This window comes from Motacilla alba, chromosome 4A (genome assembly GCF_015832195.1).
Source record: "Motacilla alba alba isolate MOTALB_02 chromosome 4A, Motacilla_alba_V1.0_pri, whole genome shotgun sequence".
Taxonomy (NCBI): domain Eukaryota; kingdom Metazoa; phylum Chordata; class Aves; order Passeriformes; family Motacillidae; genus Motacilla; species Motacilla alba.
In genome coordinates, this window is record NC_052045.1 from 14,693,426 (window position 1) to 14,703,715 (window position 10,290).

Here is a 10,290-nt window from a genome sequence, read left to right on the forward strand (position 1 = left end):
AGAGACGCCATCCACTATCCCAGGTTCCTCCAAGCTCTGTCCAAACTGGCCTGGAACAGGGGACATCCTAGGGACGTTCTAGGGGCATCCTGCTCTGTGCTTAAACGTGCTGGCGCCTCTCTGGGCGGGACTGGGGCAGGATGAGATCTCAGCGGCGCCTCCCCGGTACCTGTGCAAACAAACCACCCCAGCGAAGCACTGGGAGATACTCCCGAGTGCTGGGCCGGAATTTCCATGCCTGGTTTTCCAAGATCCAGATGTTCGGATTCTTTCCAGTTTCCCTGCCGTGGGTGTGTGGGCAGGGGAGTCGCTCGCTGTCGCTGTCCTGGCAGCGAGGGGACGCGCTGGTGCCACCGCGGATTCCTGATTTCCGAGTGTTTTTCAGGAAAGGGGTGGGGGCGGCGCCTGGAACAGGCAGAGGAGCTGTCGGGGATCTGCTGCTTCCCAAAACCTCGGTGCAGCTCCCGCGGGAGATAAACAAGTTAGTCACTGGGTGAGCTCACGGCAAAGGCATCCCGGCCTCCATGAGAATTTGTCACAGGCCCTTCCCGGGGTGCGATCTGGTCCCGGTACCGGCTCCCGGGAGGAGGCAGCGGATGCGATGAGCAGCCTCGTGCTCCTCGTGCTCGGGCAGTGCCTGTCGCCTGTCCCTCGGTCCTTCCTGGCAGGAAGCCCGGGCCCTTCTCCCTCCGTGCCCGGACACAGCCCCTCGGACGAGCAGGGACTCACCGGGTGCCTGTGGGATCCAGGCGTGTTCCCGATGGAAGTGATGGATGCGAGCAAACAGGATCAAACCGTGCCTGAGCTGAAGGGCTGGGCTGGGAGCTCTGGGGGCTCTGGGGAGGGGGGATCCCCCTTCCGTTGTGTCCCACTGGCTGCCTTTGGGATGGGCAGTGTGACAGCACTGGCGTGGCCCGTGGGTTAAGCTCACAGGGTTGTTTCTCCTCGGGTGTGGAGCACGGTGGTCTCTGGAGCTCACTGGGATTTGTGGTCCCTCCTGTAACGCACAGGGTCCCGTGGGACAGGGACAGGCAGTGCCGGGGCCCTCTTGGAGGAGGCCCATGTGCCCCCCAGGAGCCCAGCGCTCTGGGATGCACCTGCTGCTTGGCCTCAGCACGTAGGAATGCATGCGCTGGGAAAGAAAGTGCCTGGGAACTTTCTGGGGATTTCCCAGGGAGAGCTGGGATCTGGGAATTTTCTGCCCTCCTCTTGTCCCCTCCTTCCTCGCTCACACACTGCTCCCAGGGTCACAAACGGCTTTAAAAAAAGCAACAGCCCACACAATGCTCTTCCCTTCTCCAGCGGGCGCTGGTGACGAGATCCCGCATCCGGCAGGGGATACGGAATTAGCCCTCTGCCTGGGAAAGGCCCTGCCAGGCCCTGCCAGCTGCTCCCACACCAAGGGGCTCTCGTGGCCACGCGCAGAGGAAAAAGACTCCGGATCCTACAGGTGCATCCTCCCTTGGGCCTGCTCCGTGGAGTCGTGCAAGAAATCCGTCCCCCTTCCCTACCCCGGGATTTCTTGGAAGTGGCCTTGGTGGTGCTGATGTCAAGCAGAGCTTTGGATGACGTGCAGGGCACACGGCTGTTTCTCTCTGGATGTGGGAGATGTTTCTGGACAAGGTTAAGACAGGGAATTCATGTTTTCCAGGAAATCTTGTAGCAATCTCCATGAAAGCAGGAGGAACCAAGGGTGGCTGAGCCAAGGAGATGTTCCTGGAAATAGTTTGTAGGGCAAAAGCTCTGAAAAATATCACTGTGGGCATCGGAACAGTGTAATGCATGACCCTCACCCCTGTCCGACATGAATGCTCCAGCAAAACCCAACCCAAACAATCCAGCGGAAGCCAACATGAATGGCCCCAACCAGCATGAATGCCCCAACCCAACACGAATGGCCCCAACCAGCATGAATGCCCCAACCAGCATGAATGCCCCAACACAACATGAATGCCCCAACCCAACGCAAATGGCCCAAACCAGCAGCATGAATGCCCCAACCCAAGATGAATGCCCCAACCCAACACGAATGACCCAACACAACATGAATGTCCAATGTAATCCAGCATGAAAAACCCACCTCAATCTAACCTGACAGGAAGGACCCAACCTAACTGACCCAACACAACCCAAAATGAACGACCTACCCAGAACAATCCCATGCAAAAGATCAATGTCACCCAGCATGAATGACCCACCTTGACCTAACCCAACCCAACATGGTGGTGCATGGACTGGAGCTCCAGGCAGCTGGTCCTGACCTACCTTTGCTGTTGGAATGAAACAGAAGCCAGCGGTGCACTGTTGAGGTGGCAGTTGGTACTTGTTGCTCTTCCACTTTCAGGAGTCCTACTGCAGATGGGGGCTTTCTGAATTGGCCATCTCTTCAGAGCCGTGAGAGATTGTATTGTTTAATATTGTTCATTTTTTTTTTGTGCTGGTGAATGCTTTGCCTGTTAAATGAACAGTTTTTTTCCACTTTTCTCCAAGGAAATATTTTCCCGAACCAGCTGGGGGAGGGGCTGCCTGAATCTGCTTTCTAGAGGAACCCCTTTGGAGGTTTTCTCCAAAATTTGCCCTAAACCAGGACAGCCATCAAGAAGAGCAAAGTCAAGGGATCTGCCCAAGAGATCCAGTTCCTGGGGGTAAATTTTGGTGGGAGGGAGTTTACATTTTCCATTTCAGGGGGGCTGCTACCTTCATTAAGCAGACACCTGTCTTTTCAAACCAAGACAGCCAGTCTGGAAAAGCCAGTCTGCTCCAGAACTGAGGTTAAGTTGAACCTCTGAACTTTTGTTAAATTTATGCAGTTATTTTGCCATGTAGATCCCAGGGTGACCAATGTGCAGGAAAGTTGAAAACTTTTTTACCAGAATTAAAAGAAAAATAATTAGAAATCAGAATTAACCTTCAGAACACTTCTCGTCCCTCCATCTTTCCTTTCTTTTTCCCCACTGACAATGTAAAGAGACAAATTTGGTATATTCAGCCAGGTTACCATCTTTAAAATAATCTTTCTTCAGTCCACTTAGGGTGAGGAGTCTCTCCTGCCATACCATGGAGACTTTCCACAAGAAACAGTTCTCTCGTGGTTTTAATTTTCACAAATAGCACCCGCCCAGAAATCTGCAATCGTGAAGTCCCTCCCACGGTTTTGGTAGTTTCCCCACAACTACCACCAAGGGTCATTTCATCTTATTGGTGTTCAATTTTAAGAATGAGCTGCTCTAGTATAGAAACAAAAGTTCTCTTCTTTTATCTCTGGGAACCGAGGTTTTCTTTTTCCATTCCTGGGGAGAGGTTTTTCATCTCTCTCATTTCTCTCTGTTCAAGCTTCTCATTGGATCACACCTACTTTAACATCTGCTTGCTTCAACGCGGGTGCCTCTGCTCACAGTAGTGGTTAGAACACTACATCTCCCCAGTGCATTCCATCAGTTACAAGGAAAAAAAGAGCCTGATGTATCAATTATATCTTCACCATAGCCTTACAAGAGAATTTCAGCCCAAGACTAAGGCATCTTCTCATTCTCCTCCCATCTGGGATTTGACTCCTTCTTTACTGACCTCGGTGTCTCCATGTTGTTTTCTTTATGCGTCTTCACCCTTTCTTTTCCTCTAACTTGAGAGAGGATTGATGTCTGTAAGTTTCATCTGTGCACTGAAAGAGTTGGTATCTCACCTGGGCTGTGGACGGCCGTGTGATCTCTGCTGTGATGGAAGCGGAGCTGCTCGCGCTGTTGATTTTGGATCCTGCCGCGCTGGGGCGGGGGGCCTGAGCCAGGGTCCCAACGGCAGCAGGAATGGCCAAGATTTTAGTGGCCTACCCACAACTCAGCAGCAGCATGCCACGGGTTGACAGCTTCCCCTCTCCCTGTCCAGCGGCTGTGGGTGGAACTCGGTGGCGGCGGAATCTCAACCGAGCTGTGCTGTGGGCTGGCCTGGCCGCATGGTGGAACGAGCCTGGCCTGGCCAGTGCTGCAGCAGAGCAGGGCCCAGCCCAGCCTGGCCAGTGCTGCAGCAGAGCAGGGCCCAGCCCAGCCAGCGCTGCAGCAGAGCAGGGCCCAGCCCAGCCCAGCCCAGCCAGCGCTGCAGCAGAGCAGGGCCCAGCCCAGTCAGTGCTGCAGCAGAGCAGGGCCCAGCCCAGCCCAGCCAGCGCTGCAGCAGAGCAGGGCCCAGCCCAGTCAGTGCTGCAGCAGAGCAGGGCCCAGCCCAGCCAGCGCTGCAGCAGAGCAGGGCCCAGCCCAGCCTGGCCAGCGCTGCAGCAGAGCAGGGCCCAGCCCGGTCTGGCCAGCGCTGCAGCAGAGCAGGGCCCAGCCCAGCCTGGCCAGCGCTGCAGCAGAGCGGAGCCCAGCCCGGTCCCATCAGGCTGCACAGCAGAGCAGGGCCTGGCCCCACCAGTGGCCAGTTACCTGTTCAAAGGCCAGAAGCAAGAGAGTTTTTCCTGGGGTTTGTCCATTTTTAAATGTGATTTCACAGAGGCATGTCCAGCTTTCTTAAGTGGTTGAACAAGGTGTCAATATTCAAAAGTAGCAGCTGATTGGTTCTGCTGGGTCCAAAGGAAGCTGTTAGTAGTCCTCACAGAGAATCACTTCCGTAACTGATGCATTTTCTCTTCAACTAAAAACCAAGCTGTGTTAAATCATGACACCCACCCCAACATGGTGATGCATGGACTGGAGCTCCAGGTGGCTGGGCCTGACCTACCTTTGCTGTGGGAATGAAACAGAAAGAGGAAAACCACTTCTCCTACCCAGAGTTCCCCACCAAACAGGCTGTGGGTTCCTGGTGAGCCATGGCTGTGTGTTTGGGGACCAGGGAGTCCACGAAGAACTTCTGGTGATTCAAGGGCTATCAGAACCAAGGGACTTATGCTGGTCCCCTGGGCACAGTGGTGAACTGCACATGGGGCCACTTGGGGCATCCCTGGCTTTGCTGCTCCACATTGCTTCTCCCCAAGGCCAAGCTCCAGCTCCCAGGAATGCATCATGTCCCCATGGAAACACAAATGCTTATTTATCTGACTTGTTTCGGTCTTTTTAAATTTAATTGAATTCCCCATCTCTTTCTATTTTTTATTTTTTTTTTGGTTATTCGAAGGAAGGAAGGAAGCCCAAACTCGGATGTTTGTTTGTTCTGTCCTGGCTGATGTTCCCTTGGTTGCTCCAGTGGCTGATAAACTGGCAGGGAAGTGGAGTGTGGAGCACAGCAGAGCCTGGGAAAGGCCAGGACCCCACTTCCCCTGGCCTTACGTCACGGTTTCTCTCCTATTATCTTGGCCTGGGGGATGCCTCTGCCAGCTGCCTCTGCTCCCTCTGCTCCTGCCTTTGTCACCAGGGGACTGTGCTTGGTGGGACATCTACAAGGAGAATGTCTCCTTGCCACCCAGATTCCCTCTACCTGCCCTGGTGCCTCCTCCGAATTCCTGCCTGTGGGGCCATGGAGAGGGAGAACCCGCATGGATCAGAGCTCAGGCGTGGGCTGTGCTCCTCTCATGGAACTTCACCTTCTCCATCCAGGCAGATTCCACCTGTGATGGCCCTACCCAGTGATATCTGAGGCCGTCACAGATCTCAGGCAGGGGAGGAGGGGGTACTCACTGCTCTGAGCAATGTCAGGGGCTTATCCCATTGCTCCTGCCATGAGCCATTAGCTTGGAAAGTCTCTTCTTTCTCCAAGCTGGAAGATGTCCCAGAAGAGAGAAATATTTATGGGGTGTGGGGTATGTGCCGTGGGTGAGGGAGCTGGGAGGTTTGTGTTCCCCACTCCTTGTCAGGGGACAGGGATATAGTTCAAGGCAGGGTTTGATGGGGGTGGGATCAGCTTGGGAAGCTTCTGAGGCTCCTCTGGGAAGAGCATCTTCCCTGGGGTATTGGAGTGACTGCAGGGGAGGTGAGACCCCCTGATTCCCCAGCATCCCTGGGTTGGGAGGAATGTTTGAGTGGGCTCAGGAGATGAGTCCTTGGGAGATTTGCAGAGGAAATGAGGATGCAGGATGTACCAGAGGGGAGGCGTGGTAGGAAATGCTGGAGCAGGAAGGCAATGGAGCTGTCTGTCCATTGGAATGGAGCCTTTCACTCTCCCTGGTCTTTGCAGCAGTGAGGGGCCCTGGGGACCCACTATGGGTGTCTTCTCTTTAGGGGAGGACAGGAGGGAATGTGGGTGTCCCCCCCACCCCTCAGCTGATGGTCCTTGTGCAGGAGACTCCAACTTCTCCCTGCACTTCCTCCTCTCCCTCTCCGGCCCTGGCTCTGCGGGGTCAATAAGTCATGTTCATTAGGCAGGGTCTCTGTGGATTCTGTGTGGCTCCGGCAGCAGCCGGGGCTCTCTGGGGTGGGAGGAGGGGGCTGCATCCTCAGGGGGAATCCTCCAGACCCCCCAGGATGGGAGACAAATGCTTCAGGGTCTCCTCCATCCAAACCTTCTCCCACCACGTGGTTCTGCTGCCTTTCCTCCTGTCCCTGGGGTCCCCCTGCAGCTTCTCCATCTTCCCCCCTACCTCAGCCCCTCTCTCTCCCCGTTCCCTCCCCTCGGGCTGGCCACCGGCAGACAGCTGCTATCGATTTTCCTGGGTCAGCAAAACCCAGCGTGGGGGGAGCTGGGCAGTGGTGACACAAGGATGGCAGTGCTGGCACTCCAAGTGTCCTGAGGGAGCTGTCAGGAGAGCTGTCCCCATCCCTAGGTCCCCGCCAGCACTGCATCCTGTTTCCTGTGAGACACAGGTGGCTCTTCCCTCCCTGTGCCCCGGGCAGCCCTGGCTGGTGAGATCCAGGGGTGGGGAAATGCAGCTCCTGCATAGGATCACTCTGGAAGCTGGGGAGCAGGAAACCTTCAGCCTTGCTTTGAGCATGAAGAGTCCTTTGCTTCCTCCAAATGGACCCAAATGGGTCAAGACATGGTGTCCCTAAGGAGCCTGTGATTTTCTCAAGCCTTTTCCTAGCTGAAATCCCACTGTCCCCCCAAATTTCCTGGCACACCAGCAGTGGAAGGGGAGCTACATCCAACACTGAGACTGGATCCTCGCCCTCTTTCCAGCCTCCTAGAATGATTCCTGGTGAAGATGCTTTGGATCATGGTGTCTTGGGAAGCAGTGGCAGCTGGGGGGACACTGGTGTCACCCCTCCATCTCTAACAGAGCCCTGATGCCTGTCTTGGAAGATGCTTTTCCTGGGAAGCATGAGCTGGATGTGTGAGACCCCGGAGCGTGGGATCACCACGGCTTGACTCTCCCCTCTCCTCCAGAGCCATCTGGAGGCAACAGGGAATCCTCTGCCCCTCTGGAGAGAGGAGCAGATACCCCTCTCTGCCCTGGCTGGAGACTCTCACCCTCCAAGGCATTGACAATTCCTCAGGGAGCTTCTTCCATGCTTCAGGCATCTTCATGCAATGGGTGGAAATTCCTGGGGGATTTGGGGGCTTCCAGGCACTATGTGGAGGTGGGAGATGTTGGGGAACAGAGAGGGATGAGGTGTCAGGGCGTCCTAGCCATGGGGCAGAGTCTCTGTCAGCAGAGGAAACGGTGAGCAGGTGACAGAAGGTCAGAAAAGTTTTTGCCTGGCCCAAAAGCCTGAGGCAGGAGGGTCCGAGATAACCACGGTTATTTAATTTATTTTTTCTAAATAAAAAAAAGGAAGGAAGTTAATAAATAATGTAAAGTGGAGAATGCATTAATGAAAGGGAGAGCGAGGCAGAGAGAGGGAGAGAGAGGAAGGGACAGGGCAGAGTGGGAGCTCAGGGAGTGGTGGGGAGATATTCCTGCCGGTATCGATTGGATATGATTACATTAGAGCTATCAAATATTCATACTACATTCCACAAGAGGTCATTGTGTGTGTTTTTCCAATTTAGCTCTGCCTTGGTGCAGGCAGCAGGCTCCGGGTGGGAAGAGGCTGCGAGCACGGCTCCAGCCCCCGGGCTTGGGGCTGCCACTCCCGTGGCCACAGGGATGTCACCCCCTGGAGGGACAGGGGGCTGGGCTGGCTGGGGAGGGTGCGCTGAGCTGGCTGCTCGTCCTGAGGGTCCTTCACAAAGCCCCTGAGGGCTGAGGATCGTGTGTGGATACAGAAATGGGGACAGGCGTGTCCTGGCTCTGGCACCTCGCTCCTCCTTGGCAACCTCTTCTGCTCCCTCCCCAGCCAGATCAGGGCCCGTGGTCACTATTTACTGGCTGCTCCAGGCTGTTCCTTGTTCTTAATGGAGCATTTTAGCTGGGATGTTGCCTTGCCAGCCAGGAAGGTCAGCCCAGGCCACGGAGCCAGGCGGGAGGTGGATGAGCTGCCATGTGGATGTGGGCAGGGATGTGTGGCAGGTCTCCTGCTGTGGTGCCCATCTGCCAGGGCACTCTGGCTCCTCTCTCCCTGCCTCCATCCATCCCTCCAGGCTGCCTGTGCCGCCGGGATCCTCTCCGAAGGGACAACCACGAGGGACAAGGGTCTCCAGCATCGGTGCTCCCCAGCTCCCCAGTCACAGTTCAAGGACGCAACTCTGCAGTGTCCCGGGTGCCAGCCTGGTCTGTCTCCCTGAGGAGGCAGCTGGGGGCCTGCTGCCCAATTTTACCTCCACACAAGGCACTTCCCTTGCCCGTGCCTCAGTTTCCCTGTTTGTCCACGTTCCCGCAGCATCACCGGGGCACCGCTGCCATCCCCGCAGCCCCCGGCCCCAGCGGCCCCGCCGAGCCCCCCCGATCTCTGCCCGCCACGGCCCCGGGCGCTGGGAGCCAGCGCTGCCTTCTCTCCTTACATTAATAAAAATTTTACAGCACGGTGGCAGGAAATGCATTTTCAGTTCATCTGCTGCAGCTATTAGATTACCAGGAAATGGCTGGCTGGCCGGCGGCCAGGGGTCCGGAGGGCCGCGGCGCAGGGGAAGGCGAGCGGAGCGCCGGGATGAGCCGATGGCACCGGTCCCTATCCTCCAGGATGTTCTCGTGCTGTGCCAGGCTGTGCCCACCCGCTCTGCTGGGTCCTGGATGCGAGGCTCCCTGGGCACTCTCGGAGCTGGCAAGGATGGATCTGGTCCCTGCTGCTTGGGGAAATGGGATGGGCAGGGGAGGTGTCTCCAGATGAATCTGCTCCAGCCTGAGACCAACAGAGCCCAACTGGCCACAGCCTTTGCTGAGGCTGTGCTGTGCTGGGTCACAGGGACAAGTGGAGGATTTGGGATTGGGACCAGGGAGAGGTGGGGATTTGAGGCTGGGACCAAGGAGAGATGGGAGATTTGGGGCTTGGGCCAGGGAGAGAGGAGATATTTTGTTTGGACCTGAGAGGGCTGAAAGGTTTAGGACTGGGACCAGGGAGAGGTGGGACATTTGAGGCTGTGACAGGGAGGATGCATTCACTGCGTGCAGCAGGTCTCTGCAGAGGTTGGTTATTCCAAACTGTGGGATTTTTAAATCACCAGGCTGGGCTGGTGTCAAGCAGAGCCTGGGAAAGACTGAAATGTGTGTTGTCTGTAACAGCCGGGAGTGGGGGGCAGGTGCTGGCTATAAATACCTGTTCCTCCTCAGAGGTGGCAGTGCTAATGAAGGGAGGGAATTGCGAGCAGCCCCTCAGGGAGGGGGCAGCAGCAGCAGCAGTGGCTGAAATGGCTCTGTGGGCCCTGGGGAGGGAGGGACAGATGGGGGGTTAGGTGGTTTTAGGGACAGGTTTTTAGGGACCTGGTTTTTAGGCTGGGCAGGGTTTTCAGGAGAGCCCTCGTAGAAGTGACTGTGGCCAAGTGCTGAAGCTGCTCTTTACAGGTGGGACAATTAGATGCTGGGACTTCCTAAGCCCAGCCCAGTCATGAGCCCTGGGATCCTTTCCACGATCCTGGAGTGATCCTGGGATCATCTCCACAAGAGCATCAGGCACCAAATCAGGTGCTCCACATGAGCATCAAGCACCAAGCATCTTCTCTGGGGCAGCAAGTGGTCCCTCCCTGGAGCATCCTGGGCCCCAGAGGGGTGCTCGAATTTCCGGAGGGATGCTCCAGGCTCCACAAGGATGCTCCAGGCTCCACAGGGGTGCCTCAGGCTCCAGAGGGATGCTTCTTGCCAGTGCCTGGCAGCATATCGTGGGGCCCAAGCCCTCTCTGCCTGCCCAGCCTCCCAGAGCCCCGAGCTGGGTGCAGGATCTGTTTTTGGGAAGGAGGTGACCTTAGCCCTGCCACAGTGACAGCTCCATCTCCACTTTGGTACCAGCACTGGACTGGAGGAAAGAGGACACCTGGTAAATGAATGGGGAGAACAGGCAAGGCAAGGAATGATGGAAAGGAACGGTGCAAGGAAGGGAGCAAAGTGTGGGGAGAAAGGAA